The sequence below is a fragment of the Thunnus maccoyii genome, chromosome 14, assembly GCF_910596095.1.
Source record: "Thunnus maccoyii chromosome 14, fThuMac1.1, whole genome shotgun sequence".
NCBI lineage: Eukaryota > Metazoa > Chordata > Actinopteri > Scombriformes > Scombridae > Thunnus > Thunnus maccoyii.
The window spans coordinates 6,390,230-6,405,911 of record NC_056546.1 but is presented as its reverse complement, the minus strand read 5'-3'; the positions used below and the strand labels follow the sequence as shown (position 1 = coordinate 6,405,911).

Sequence of the window (15,682 nt, the reverse complement as noted above, 5' to 3'; positions counted from 1 at the left end):
GACAACCAAATGTCTGGATTGATCCAGAGGCGAACCAGAATCTCCCCAGCATCCCGGGAACCGAAACATTTCACTTCATTCTCTCTCGCTGGTTTTACGCTCAGAAAAGCAGGCGCAGACAGAGACGCGCGGACAGCGAAGAGAGAGAGAGAGAGAGAGAGAGAGAGAGAGAAACAGTCTGAGGGTGAAAAGAGATGAATGGGACTGTGTTGAGATAACAACGGCAGAATCCCAGTCCTTTAACTCAAGCGGTCCTTACCTTGGAAGTGGGGGACTCCGTGCGCAGCCCGTCTCTCCAAAGAAATTTCCCCAATACATACAAGCCAGTAGACAACCGTCACTTCTCTCAAGTAGTGTCGCTTCTTTAATCAGATGTCCAACACATCCACTGATTGAAACCCCAGTTTTTCGCTGTTTGAGTGCGCGTGCAGAGTAGATGGGGTACAAAAAAAGGAAAGCAGAGCCAAGACCCTTCCCCTAGAAACCCAAAATGTTCTTTCTCCAAAAAAAAAAAAAAAATGAAACGAAGATGAATAGAAAGAGAAGGGTAAAAATGATAAGAACAGTTTCTTTATAAGGTTCCGAGATTAAAGTGATGAAGAGGAGTGGTGGTGGTGGTGGTGGTGGTGGTGAAGAGGAAGTGGTGGGTGTCGGGAGACAAAAAGAGAGAAATCACCGTGGCATCCCTCCCTCCTCCAGGTATCAAATCCGGTACCGTCAGCGCCGTTTATCCGTCCTCCCTCCAAGAGCCTCGGGAGCGGTGTGAGGGAGACTGAACGGGCGCACAGCAGCAGCAGCAGCAGCAGCCAGGAGAGAGAGAGAGAGCGAGAGAGAGAGAGAGAGAGAGAGAGAGAGAGAGAGAGATGTCGCTACCGATGGAGGGCGTTGGAAACTAGAGTAACCTTCTCTCTCCTCTCACTTCCTATTCTCTCTTTATACCCGCACTTTCTATTATGATCTTATAACATATTCGTTATCAGGATACTAGTCAAGACTCCTGTCATGGCAACACAGCACACAAATAAAATCACCAAGTCAAATAAGATGACGAAACACCAACTTTTCACTTCCCCATGAGAGATTATTATAGGCGATTTAGCGGGAAAATAGGGAAAATACATCTATTTCATTTCTGTGCATGTGTTCATAAAAAATCACTTGTTCTGAGGAAGATGACTGGAGTGTTGAGGTCACATCACTTCCTCTTTTACTGTGTCACTCTGCACCCGTTCAGAGCAGAAGCCCAGACTGAGCGGCTGCAGCAGAAGAAGCTCTGCAGGAGGGGAGACTGAATGCAACAGTTGCTCTTCTCTCATTGGCTGAAAGCAACGACCAACCGGCTGCCGGAGCAGATTTAGAATCTCACCGGCAGCCAATGAGAGGAGAGAAAGTGCAATGCGGGGGGAGGGGCGGTTTTGGAAGACCCTTTTTAAAGAGAGGCGATTGGCTGAATCAATGTCCCGTTTAAAATATCTCCGAGCCAATGAAAAAAAAGATTTGGAAAAAAAACAAACAAACTCATCATCAGTTCAGTCAGGTGAGGCAGCTGGTTTATGACTCTCTCCATTTATGTCTTGAAGTATTCAGAAAGCAACGTTTTTTTATTTATTTAATTTATGTGTTGGCTCCATAAAGTCTTGCTACTTAAATGTATCATAACGTGACAGATATATAAAGATTATTGACTCCAACCACGTGCCTTTAACATCTGTACAGTATGGCTCCTCTCATGTGAAAACCTTGTACTTCTATTAGTCTATTTTGCACCTGAAGAAGATTACATGGGTTCTTGTTTTATGACGTTTTGATCTGATGAAACACTTCCAAAACCTCTTTGAGTAAAGCCTGTAGTCCTTATTATTTTAACCAAACACCTAACATTAGATTTTTCACAGGGAAATACCCAGATTTCATTAAACGATCAGATTAAAGTGACATTTAACCAGATTTTGTGTCCCCAAACAACTTGCCGCTGCCAGAAGTCATTATTCACTTTAGTTTACAGTACACATGGAGCTCTTACAACGAGCAGAGCTCATAAATGCTCCCAATAATATAAATGAAGAGATTAAGGGTTTAAAATGCAAATCAGCTGCTGATTATGTACCAGAGTCTATTACAAAAAAGTTGTTGGACTATATTATCTGCGCTGCAAATGGTAGTTTTAAAATGTTTTTTTTTTCTCTCCCTGGAGTTTTGTATTATTGATGTTTTCAAAAATCTGAATCAAAATAGAAAAAATAATTAGGCTTATTAAAAGTCTAGGCTCAATATCATTTTATTTCTGTGTTTCATACAGACGCAGGTCAGTTACGGTTTAGGTTAGCTTAGCGCAAAAACTGGAAGCAAATGGCTAGCTTATTGTTTTGTCTAACAAGTCCTCCAAATTAAATGATCTAATAGGTCGTTTGACTGTGTGACTCCAGAACGACACAGGAGCGTTTTCTAATCTGGTGCCTTTAACAGCAGTAATCTGCAGGACGACATCATTTGTGTGAGATTTCCAAAAATGATACAAGTCACTGTTAAAAATAATGATTTTTGGATGTGACAGCGCTGTGGTTAAGGTCTGGTTGGGTTTAAACACAAAAAACACTTGGTTAGGTTTATGGAGAGTTCATAGTTTGGGTTAAAATGATCACTTTGTTGAGGTTAGAGGAAATGGGATGTGGGTTAAAGTTGCTTCTTCCTTAAAGTTAGGCGATCTTTGTCATCATGGCTACAATAATAACAATGGAGTTAAGATTAGGGGACGATTGTAGTTAAGTTTTTAAAAAACTGACCCGACTCATGGTTGGAAATGGGAGACGAACAACGGTCTCCTGTGGGAAAGTCCACTGTTGGGTTAATGCCTCCATCAACCCCTCTTCCTCTGAAGGAGGAAGTTTGTCAGCATATACAGCACCAGTAAAAAGTTTGGACACACTTCCTCATTAAAGGGAATGGGAAGGTGTGTCCAAACTTATATGTCATCTTAACTGTTCCTCTGCTCCGGATCAAAATAACTACAGCTGCTGGAAGGCATCTGTCACTCAAACATAACTATAAGTCGTTTTGGGGAACTGACATTACGACCTATTGTGTTGTTTTTCTCGGGAGGACGGTCTCGTTTTATCAAAGGTGCATTGTAACAATTCCAACGATAGACAGTAGATATTGTATGATTGTGTTTTACAAGTGTCCAATTAGAAAATGCTGCTTTACCAGGAACAGCTGGTCCACGTAGCCACCAGCAGCCTCTCAGAAGTCCCGTCCACAGAGGGAGTTGATAGCTTCACACAGTGTTGTAACTGCAAACAAACTGGCTCTTGGACTGAATTTAACATATAAATAATCCGAAAATCATACTCTTGTTGACTACTATAGATCCCTCGCTGTGACATAAATCAGCTCTCTTGTGTGCCATGCCAGGAAATGTGTTTTTTATGCTCAAAAGCAACAATACCTGAAATCAGCTTTGCGTGAGCCAAAGTGCTCCCTTTTGTAAATTTATGTACGTATTTGGGGTTAATGGCAGAGGCTTGAAAAGCTCTGATATCACGCTTATTTCCAAAAGGGACAGCAGGAGATTTCATTCAGTAGGGAACAGTAGATGATCATTCACGCTTTCTTTCTGTTTTTAAGATTGTTTCTTCAGGCTTTTACCTTTTGTTTGACAGACAGTTGAGAGACAGGAAATATAGGGAGAGAGAGAGGGGTTCGACACGCAACACAGGACCTCCAGCCGGGAGTCAAGCCGTAGACATGGCGGTTATGGGGTATGCGCCTTAACCATTGGGCCACCAGGGCGCGCCCAATAATACAGGTTTTCATTATGGCATTCACCAGGCCTTTATTACTCTGGATGCAAAATGACATAATTAGATTAGGATAAAGGGCAGGTTGTCAAATGTAATTAGAGGGTATTTTTGGCCATAATGAATGAACATGTAAACAACTGCAGCCCTTTTAGCAGTCTCTTCATTTTCAGGGTGTATATAGCATGCAGGCAGATTAAAAGCCGTTTCAATAAATTAGTCATTCCTCACATGTATTTAAAATTCTTAATACACACTGACTTCTAGTCCATAACCCAGTCTCCTCATACACTATCTTCTTTTATTCTGTGTCAGAAGCCTGCAAATGGAAAGGACAGGCAATGCTAAGAGCCAAAGGAGGAAGTGATTTCCTTCTTCCCCTTCAAAGACAGAAGAGTTTCATGGTTTTTTAAAGCTTTTATGCACACTCACATTTCTCACCGGTGCTGAGTGAGGATAAAACCATTTTGCCAATTTTCAACCTGGAAAACAATTTTTATACCTTATTTTTCTAGGTGAGGTTTGTGAGCCAATGTTTGTTTAGATTGCTATATATCCAAACAACGGCGAAACTTCTTTTCCTTTAAAACTCAAAATGTTGCAATAAAAACTGCATGAAAGTACACTTACTACTGTTAATCGAGCTGTTCCACTGGAGCAATTTGGAGTTGTACTTGTTGGTAAAAACAAAGAGATTGTAAACCAACTGTAACCGAGGGGATATCAGTTTGACTGAACCACACCAGGCAGTCAGTATGGCTTCCCAGAAGGGTCATTATAAAGCTGTGCTACCCCAATAACTTGTAGTTTAATTGCTCCTGAACTAGTCCAGGACATCTTGATTGATTCTTAGGGAATGTTGTCTTGCATGCGTCTATAATTGATGAGATAGATATTTTTTCTGTTTCTATGGCAGAGGTTTTTCAGTAAGTGTATATGGCATAAAATAATGAGCTTATGGTGAGTTCCATTCAAGTCAGAGGTTGGAAATTTCCAATTTGAATATTTGCAATGTCAGCAGAGCTTAATTTGATATATTAAAGACATGGAGGAGATTAAGGTAAAATATTTTACATCAATTTAGTCAGAATATTACACCAAGTACCTGTAATGTTACATGTTTCTGGTAGCCTTTATCATTTACTAATGTAGCCTAAGTAAACAGTCTTCATTTTCAACACCATTCAAAACCTGCTTGTCTTGGTTGCTGCCATACTGAGTGATGTCAGAGCGTCTGCTTCTCGGTGAAGTCGGAGTGCATGAAATTAGTCCGACTCTCCCAGTCGGAGCTCCTACTTCGAGAGCCATAGTTTTTCAAGTAGGAGGTCTGAAATTGAGTTGTCTGGAACGCAGCGTTGAAGGTGAAAAAGTTTCATTCCATATGACATGAACCTTATTTTTAGATTTTATCCTTATCCGTCAAACTTATCGATTCGCGTTAAAATCGTCTTATGAGCGTGAATTTTTTACCGCGTCTCTTCACACATGTATGTAAAAAGATGTGAAGTCATGCCTCTCTCCGACATGTTTTAATGCTGCCTTCACTGTGGCTCTGACATGGTCTTGTTTACTCTTTTATAGCTGGCTAGCTGTCAACATGCACTCCAGAGTAAAGAAATGCAATATACAGTGATGGCTGTCAGGTCATGGATAAACTGAAAATTAAATACAGATGCGACGTGTTAGAGCATCATTATGTTGAAAAAGACATGTTTTGGATGCCTTTGGGGCATTTTGAGTGTCTATCTGCTTTAAAAAATTCCATCAAGGAGCAACGGACCATAGCGAGCAGTCTATGGTTAGCAATACTCAGATGTTAGTCAGCATATTTTCAATCTTCGGAAAAATAGAGAAAAAGAAGAGAAAACAGAATAATGATTTAAAAGTGGAGATAGTATTACTCTTATGGAATCTCAAAACTCAACCTTCTGACCAGAAGCTCGCTCCGTAAACCTTTAAACAGTCTCTGGCTCTCAGCAGGCATGGCTTTTACATTAATGTATGTCATGAAGAGCGTTTGAAACTGAAAGATTGCACATCGGGGAGAAGTACAGTAGTTCTATGTGTGGCGGCCACAGTGAGAGCCTGAAGTCTCATGTTGTAAACATTCAGCTGAGGCAGCAGTTCTGAGTCACCGAGAGTCGGAAGACGGTTCTGTCGTTGCGCACGCTGACCTACAAACCCTAAACAGTAAGGGAATATCCAGCGTGTGTGTGTGCTTGGACCACACACAGGCTGCACACACACACACCCGACCGTATACCCACATACATATACGGACACTAGAGCATGAGCAGAGCACTGAAACAACAGAAACACAAGCTGGAAATCAATTTAAACATGAAGAAAGATTGCAAGAGCCTGCAAAATAAAAGACATGGAGAGGAAGCAACAGAGTGGGAGAGACATCATTCCTCCTCTTCACCTTGATGATGATACTGCTTTGTTATAAAGTATTAACACCTCTAACTGCAGACACACAGGTAACACTGCATAATGCACTGTTTTACACAACTGTGTGTGTGTGAGAGAGCAAGTGAATGCATGCATGCTTGTTTATGTTTATGTGACTGCAGATATGCATGTGTATTAGTTTGTAACATGTTTTGCATAATTATGTTTTAGTAGGGGTGTATTTGGGTGTTTTATTATAGTTGGTGTGTGTCTTATGTAGTGATTGTACAAAAGAGCGTAAACGGTTTGATTTTTCAACTATATATTCTATGAATGTATTAAAACACAAATATATTTGGTTTAGAACAGCTTCCAAATTTGAAAAGTTCACGTTTCATGACTGTTAACGGTTAAAATGTTCTGTGTTTGCACTTTTAAATCAAACTGGCGATCATCCTCGTGTGACTCGACGGCATCAGCGTTGACGTTGATCCGTTGATCTTTGTAACCTATCGAACCGGAAAAATGTTTGGCGTCGATTGGAATTCCATCGATAGATCGGCTACATGTTCAATATTGTCACTAAGCTGTGGATTTGTATCTGTAACTGTCAGTTAACTCACTGGCTGAAAACGGTGTCTTTCCTCTTCAGGCCCTGAGAGTGAAGTAAGTGTCTCTAACTTACCTTTTTTTTTTTCCTTTCTTTTTTCTTCTTTGTAGGAATTACATTATAAGAAATTGATGTTTTAGTTTTGTGTCATAAAAGCCACATTGTTAGGCAAAATGATGCAGAGGAGCGCATGAAAAAAACTCGCAACTTGAGTTTCACTCAAAAAATGATTATTTCATCATATTGAGAAAACTAACAATGACACACAAGGTCATTGGTTACAAAGGGTATAGAGGAGCTTTGAAAGCTTTAAAAATTATGTATATATATATATATATATATATATATTATAAACTTTTATATAATGAATAGAAATGTTTCATTTAACCATCCAATGCCAAAAGATTCTACAAAGAAACAGACAAGAATCTGTTGCTCTTCAGTAAGACACACATGAAGATCTCAACAACATCTTTGTATTTTATTGCCACCGTGCCCTTCCACCTCGCTCACCACTCACTCGCCTACATGTGCTCTATATAAAACCCACAGGATGCAGGGTGAGAAAACTGTCTATTCCCCAGATACCCAAACAGGTGTCATTTTCACAGTTGGTGTTGTTGATGGAAACCTGATAGCTCAGTGTTTTCTCATGTAAAAAGGTGAACCAATTCCTGGGAGTTTACAGATCATATAATCTTCCGCTACATTCCTGAGATGTTCTATCATACAGAAAATAAGCTTTTATGAAATTATCATAACTCATCATACCTTAAAAAGAAAAAAAAAATCTCTTCCGGATCTGTTCTCTTTTGATTTTTTGTAAACACGGCGGATAGAAACAAACCTCTTATGGCTTTCATCTTACATTTACAACTCATGTTCAGCGTCATATATCATTTAAAGCTTTCAGCCTTTTATGTGGAATCCGGCTAATTCATTTTAAACAAAAAAAACACACACACATATATATATATATATATATATCTTGTCTTCATTCTCATGTTTTGGTTATGTGTGGTGAGTGATTACACAGGAATTATGGACGTGGCTTTTAAGGGCAAGGTTGTTTGTTTTAGCTTGAGCCTGAAGGATACCAGGGGCTTTACGGGGGATAAAAAAGAGCAGGACACATGTTTTATTTTCTTTTAACCTATATGTCTTAGTTTTCTATGTCTGTCCTCCTTTCTTCCCTTCTCTCCTTCCTCCCTCGTATGACACATTTCACATTTTTCCACCCTTGCCATTTCTACGTATTAGCCCTTTCTCTCTCCTCTCTCGCTGCCTTCCTCGCGTCCTCCCTGCTGTGTTCGCTTAATGGAGGGCAGCAGTGACCAATCAGTGGGCTGGGATTATCACACAGTGTGCAATAATTGAATTTGGGCTGTCGGTGCGGTAACCGAGCATGGGTCTATTGAGGGAGAGGGATGGAGTTTCATTTGGAGATCGACAGAGAAACACAGGGAGACAGATAGAGAGAATGCTAGAAAATAGAGACATAAAGCCAGAAAGTTAGAGAGGAGAAAAGAGATCCATCTATTCATAGTATAAACCTTTTATTCCTATTCACACTCATACCGAGGCTGGACCTATGAAAAAAAAAAAAAATACATGCAAGAATGTAAGAATGGAAATGAAGCTCCCTTCTCAGGATAGTGGAAAGGAAAGCAAAATAGAGCAACCCAGAGAGAAAAAGGGGTAAAAGATAGAAAATTAAAGCGAGATCTAGAGATGGAGAGACATGGAGAGAGAGAGAGAGAGAGAGAGAGAGAGAGAGAGAGAACAGAGAGCAGCCTTGTGTATGAGTTAGCAGTGAGGAGCAGAGCTGCATAGCAATCACTTGTTTGCTATGCTTTAATCAGCCAGACAACGCTAAACATTAGCTCGCCTCCTACACTCTAGACTCATTTAATCAGAGCCCTAACTCTGTATACAGCAGTGTCTGCAGCAGTGGAAGGGGCGAGCAGGCTTTCAATGGATACATTTGGACAAGAATGCGAGGGATGGAGCCAAGGAGAGAGGGGGGGGGGGGGGGGGGGGGAGAGAGAAAATAGACTTTTACACTCCTTTATTAAAACATGCCTACCAATAGAAAGAGAGGGAGGTAGAAGTTAAGAGAGGACAGGAGACTTGTTTTGGGGCAGTGGAGATGCAGTAAACACCAGGAGGAGGGGAGGGGGGTTGAGACTTTGAAGCCAAATGAGCAAAAAACAGTGAGATTTTTTTTTTTTAATAATGCAAATTAAAACAATTTAAAGGTGCAGTACAATAAGAAGCATATAGATGATTCTATAGTGGAATATAGAGCTAGAATTCAGAAAATGAGTCAGACGTACACAGTTTGGAGGACACAGAACATTCTCACTCAAGGATGTTTTGAAACCGACAGAAGACAAAGTGCAGCCTGATTTTCAGACTGAATTATGTGGTTCAGTCTGACATGGCCTTCTTTTGAACTGTTTTTTTTTCTGTCAGGGGTGGGTTGTATCTTGAGCTAACTAATCTGGTCCCTGTTTCCCAATAACGATAGAGCGAGCGCACATGCACGCCGTTAAGAGCGCCTTAACGTCGGCTGTCTGTGGTGCTGAAGAAGAGATGATGATATTATGCAAGAAAGTGAAAGGAGCACAGTGATGATACAGATTGTTGAATTAATTTTTGTGTGTGCTGGTTTAGTTTTACTTTCTACATCTTATAACATCGTCATCACTCATTTTACATCAAATGTCACTTTACAAAGAACATCAGTGTTCAGGAGAAAGCATACTTTACTTAAAAATGTACAAAAACAATGAAAACTTAGATAAAATATGGAGGTTTTGGTTCCTCCTACGAGTGTTTTGGTGTCACTTGTTAATCTACCATCATTTCTAAGAGCGTCTTCAGGTACGATGCTTTTGGGAAACACCTTTTAAACTGAAGAAGGTTCGTAAAATGGATTATATGATCATCTTAGCTGTAATATGCTTTTAGGACAGGAGTCCCTGATTATCATGGCTGCTTTGACATCATTTTAAGGCGACAATGAGGCATCTTAGGTAGTAAATAGTTAGCATAAGTTAAACATGTATTCAAATGAAAAAGAATTGGGTTTTAATTGATAAATGCAAAGCTCTCATTGTTTACTTCACTAGTATAGAAGTCTAACACGTTTCTCTTTAAAGTTCACTGATCCTGGCTCTCAAGACACCGTTGATTTCCAGTTTGTTCATTTTCACTGGTTAAAATCAAACAAATACAAACAAGAAAGAAATCAATGTGCAGGGAGAGGAATGAGTCTCGTAGGTTCACTGCTTAGCTCTACCGAAAATAATATTCATACATAAAAGCAAGATTAAAGTGTTTTTAAAATATGCTCTAAAGAAATTTTAACTCAATAACAATAGTAGTAGTTTCAAATAAGACCTGAAATGACAAGTAGAATGGGATATTTCCTCCTTGAATTGTATCTTATACATAAAAGTACATATTTGGAACATGTTTGATGAATAAAATAAAATAAAAATACGATTATAATGAATATCTTGAAACAGAAGAGCCTTTCAATCCCCTCAAGTCAGGCTGGCTTTCAGATACTTTACACTACGTGTCTAACGTTACGTGTGCAGGACTTGCTTTTTTCCTCTTCCCTTTTCTTTTGCTCCACCCTTTCCATTTCAATCTCTGACCTATATGTTTTTCTTTCTTCTCTTTTATCTCTAATAGCACATCATGGCTGGTTTGACAGTGATGGTAACTAGTAACTAGGCCAATGCTTTCTGATTCAAACAGCGGAATACAGCCCTATGATTTACATACGTCCTCACACACACACACACACACACACACACAGAGATCCGCTCTTTCAGCATTTACCACATATAGAAGTTTAGAGGCCTTGTTTTTCAAATTGCCGCTATTTAATGCATGTAGAATTGCAATTTCTTGCCTGGAATGTGAAAACTTTTCATGACCAGCGTTGGCGTTCTTCCAACATAAAGCTGACATCTAAGAGGAAGAGGAGATGCATGCACATAAATGCACCGCACGCACAGAAAAACACACACAGCGAGCAAGTCAACATCATATAAAATGACATTCTCACATGTTCACCAGACATGGGACATTAGGCTTCTGACAAAATATTGACTATCGGATTTCACAGTATAGGAATCATTCTGTGCATAGCAACGCTCCTTCTCTTCTTCTTCTTCATCTCTCTTTCACCCCTTGTCTCATTCTATCCTTCTCTCCGTCTAACTGTCTTTGACTTTTTTCTCCTCCTCTCACATACACAGACGCAGGATGCCCTTTACCACTTTCTACCTCACTTTATTCCAATTAGAAGCTATTGACAAGGGCTCGCTGCTTCTCACCGCAGTTAAAGGATGAGTTGGGGGCATTTTAAGAAGTCTCTGTGAACAATCCCTTAACATGATGACTTTTTCACCCCTCCGTACTAAAACTACACTCTTCTTCAACACATCCGAAATGTTTTCATGCTGTTGTTGTTGTACTTGAGAAATTGGCAGCCGTGGCCTATTTGCATTTTGTAGTCACAGTCAACAGGGAACTGAAGTATTTCTCTCTTTATATCGCATGCAAGCTGTTCTGTTTACGCTCTTCAGTTGTGCCATTACTTTAACAAATGTTAACGTATTTAAAGGATATTGGCTTCCTGCAGGATTTCTCTAGTGCAAGTCAATGGAGATCCAAAAATATTACACGAAAATGTAAATATTTTCTAAATTGATCGCTAATTCCTGCTGATGCTCCTCGTGTCCTTGGTTGCAAATGTTTTGCTTTTGATCATTTTGTTTATTCATTTAACGTGTTTTACTCACCTGAAAGAAAAATTGGACAATATCTAAACACACGCTGGATGTGTTTGAATAGATTTGTCGAGGCGTTGCTTTTCCCAGGTCTGAGAGCATTTCGATGTGGTATTTGCTGATTATTTTCTTTTTTGTTGTTTTTTTTTTTGCACATTTGTGCATAAAAACACCTACATGGAAACACCTGAAAGAATCCTAATAATATAGCAAAAAAAAGATTTATTTATCGAAAAGAGAAGATACAATAAAGGCTGACCTGATCAACCCCGTCTAAATTGCAGCAGCAAATATGTTTTGCTAGACACATAATGCTGGCTGAATTATGTTTTCTCTCAATAAAATGAGAAAATGTACTTAAAGGTCCAATGTGTAGAATTTAGTGGCATCTAGTGGAACGGACTTGGCAGAAGTGTATCGTGTATAATAGTGTATAATCCCATAAAAATAAGAATTGTTGTGTTTTTGTTACTTTAGAATCAGCCCTTTATATCTACATACAGGAGCGTGCCCACCTTGTTGCACCCCCATGTTTCTACAGTAGCCCAGAATGGACAAACCAAAAATCTAATCTTACACTCAGTTAAGGTTAGGGAAAGATCATGTTCTTGGTTTAATACAGAGAAAGGTCTGCAGTGACTTGATGCACAACATGTCTGTTCACATTTAAGGGAAACTGTGTTCCCCCCCACTCCCCCCGCCCTCCAAACCCCTACTTCTTTAGCAGCTGATAACAACACCACAGGGTGGATCTAAAGTGACAAACACATTGATTGAAAATAAACACAAATGCCGTCTTAGGTGGGAAGCAATAATTATATGTTTAATTATGTAAGATAGTTGGTGAAAACATGCACCAATTGGAATATTTTATTTTGATAAAGTTCCAGAAATGTATTTAAAAGTTGTGCAATAGTTTAATGGAAAAACAACTCTCCAGCGGTGGTCCAAGTGCAGCAGCCAAACCGATGCTATGCTTACTAAGAATGCACTCTACTCCAGCTGACGGTAAGCAAATTTGCTTTTTAGACATTCAGCTGATGCTGTAAGTACAAGTCAGTATTTATGAATCAGAAACAGATTTATTGCCAAGTATTTTTTGCACATACAAGGAATTTGTATTGGCGTTGTGGTGCATCACAATGAAAAAATACAAGGTAAGAGAAAAAACAAGTATCTGTGCAAAGTGAGAAAAATACCACAAAAGACCAGTTGTATAAATATATAAATACATTTTTACAATAAAGAATAAGTAGAAATATATTCAATGTGAAGAGAGCTGTTGAGTTGTACTATATTGTAAGATATATATAGATATATATATTGTAGGATACTGACTGTGAATGTGAAAATGTTCACAGTATAAACAGTGTGTGTAATGTGAAAGTCTAATAATAGTTCACAGATGTGCAATATAAGATTATAGATTTCACATTAATATAAGATGTAGTGTCTGTGAGTGGGATAGAATCTGTGTCAGTGGGGGTCCGGGGCCTTGTTGATGAGGTCGGCTGCAGTCGAGTAGCTGGAGGTTTTTGGTGAAGATAGACTGCAACCTCTTGCTGGAGGGGAGTGTTCAAAAAGTTTATGTCTGGGGTGGGAGGGGTCGGCCATGATCTTTCCTGCTCACCTCAGTGTCCTGGAAGGACGGCGGGCGGGTAGCAGCCAATCACCTTCTCAGCAGAGTGAATCATATGTTGCCGTCTGCTCTTGTCCTTGGCAGTTTCAGCAGCGTACCAGATGGTGATGGAGGAGGTGAGGATGGCGGTGTAGGAGTGCACCATTATTGGCTTTGGAAGGTTGAATTTCTTCAGCTGCCGCAGGAAGTGCATCCTCTTCTGAGGCTTCTTGGTTAGGCCACTGAGCTCCCACTTAAGGTCCTGGATGATGATGATGATGCTCAGGAAGCAGAAGGACCCCACAGTGTCGTCTGGGGACTCACACAGGGTTCTCTCTGAAGTCCACAACCATCTCCGCTGTCCTTAAAGCTTTGAGCTCCACGTTGTTTTGGCCACACCAGGACACCAGATGGTCAATCTCTCACCTGCAGGCGGACTCATCCCCACCAGAGACGAGCTCGATGGGGGTGGTGTCGTCTGCAGAAACCCACCATCACAGATAGCCTGGAGAGGTTCAGGCTAAGACTTCCCCTCTAAGGAAGATATTTTGCCTTCATCAATAAATAACAATCAGCTAAATTCAAACCTTACAGCATCTGCCAACACCAGTGAGCCAGCAGATCTGTCTTTCAGCTGTCACACACCCGCAGGTCTTGTATCAAGCTCTCAGTAAATCAATCTTAGGGTGAAAGGTGTATTTTTGTTTCCAGTGGGGGGTACTCTATTTGTTTATGTTGAGATTTCAGATCCCTTTTGAAAACAGAAAAGGTAATTAAAGATTTAATCAATTTTCCACTTGTAAACACACACATAAGCACCCAAGCAAATGTTTTTGAGGGATTTAATGATAATTATTACTCTCAAATTGATGTGTTTTTGTTGCAAAGATAAAGTAGAAGAAGAACTACGTATATATATATATATATATATATATATATATATATATATATATATATATATATATATATATATTCCAACTTATTGGAGTCTGTTAAAAACAAACAGACAACAAAAACAAAACTAGCAAAGATTAACAACATTTGTCTTGCAGTGCTCTTTTCTCTGCACTTGTTTTTTAACAGAATATCCCTTTAAATCAGGGTTTGTTCAGGTTTTTACATGAGGCTGGTTATCGTGTGAAAGCCTCCTGCGTTTTCTGTGTGTGTGTGTGTGTGTGTGTGCGTGCACGGGTGTGTGTGTGTGTGCGTGTGTATGTGTGTGTGTGTGTGTGTGTGTGTGTGTGTGTGTGTGCGTGCGCGTGTGTGTGTGTTGTATGCTGCTGGCTAATGTGTGAAAACCACTTCTGTTTTCTTTTGCTGTAACCCCCTGTGGAGCACAGGCCAAATAGGACACACACACACACTCTCCCTCTCTCACATGCACCCACTCTCTCTCACACACACACTCTCACACACACACACACACACACTCTGTTTTTCCTGCATCTCCTTTCTCAGCGGGACTCCTCTCTCCGTCTATCTCCTGTCATTATCTTATCCTTCACTGATGACTGAGTGGACCAGGCTTGCATATGTGTATGTGTGAGAGAGTGACAAAGAGAATGAATGAATAAACAGACACTCCAATCCTTCCTCTCTATTAATGCCTGAGCTGCAACAGTTTGTTGCTTCTCTCTTTATATAGTTGCTTTATCAAGATGTACTTTATAGTACAATTGTGTCCTATCTTCTCTACAAGACTGTTTATTTTCTAGGTGAGGGGTAAAGTTGTGATTTCTAAGCCCAGTGTTCTCCTGCTGCTCACTAAGCAACTGCACTGGAGAGTTGCCTTGCTCAAACGTACTTAAATGGTAATTGTTCACTTTTCACACCCATGTTTTGCCAGCCTGCGGGACTGTATTATTTATTGGCAAGCAGAAAATCTAAATGCTACTGCATAAAGAGAAAGATAGGGAAAGTCACGTCTTATGTCTGAATATGAAGCCGAGTAACTTTTATGTTAAAGTCAGGATGGCAACGTCACTTGATCAAACATAGTAACATTTCTGCATCACTTTCAACAAGCACAACTCAGAACTGAATGCCATCTGATTAGCATAAAGGCTGCAGCAGCACAAGGTGAAACCTGCACTGAAATGTGTGTCTTGTTCCACCTTCTAAGATCATTGTAGTAAACGTATTGTCGCAATCATCATCTCCCGTGCACAAAGAAAATGAAATCAGTTTAATAAAGTATGAAACACAGCGAGAGAGCCATTTTTAAGTTATTTAGGATCAATCTATAGAAACATATTTTCCCCTTATAATTAGACCAGCACACTCTCTCTCTATATTTTTGATTGATTTTGTTGCTGCCATGATTTTTCTATAACTCTTTAGAAAAACATACGTTATATATTCTGCACTTTCACATCCAGCAAAATGCTTGAACAAATACCACAACTTAACATCTTGTCATTTAATGCTCGTGTATGTTGGACTTTATAAAAAC

The 15,682-nt window shown here is 39.8% G+C and overlaps 1 protein-coding gene across 1 annotated transcript in view; it reads right to left on the bottom strand.

The window, feature by feature from the left end:
- Positions 1-1,386, bottom strand: part of cdh11 (cadherin 11, type 2, OB-cadherin (osteoblast)) — a 93,851-nt gene extending 92,465 nt beyond the window's left edge. The window contains exons 1-2 of the mRNA XM_042433669.1: positions 1,159-1,386; positions 260-772 (exon numbers count right to left, since the gene is read on the bottom strand). The gene's annotated coding sequence lies outside the window, so the exon portion shown is untranslated. The remainder of the gene's footprint in view (positions 1-259; positions 773-1,158) is intronic.
- Between the last annotated feature and the right edge of the window lie 14,296 nt (positions 1,387-15,682).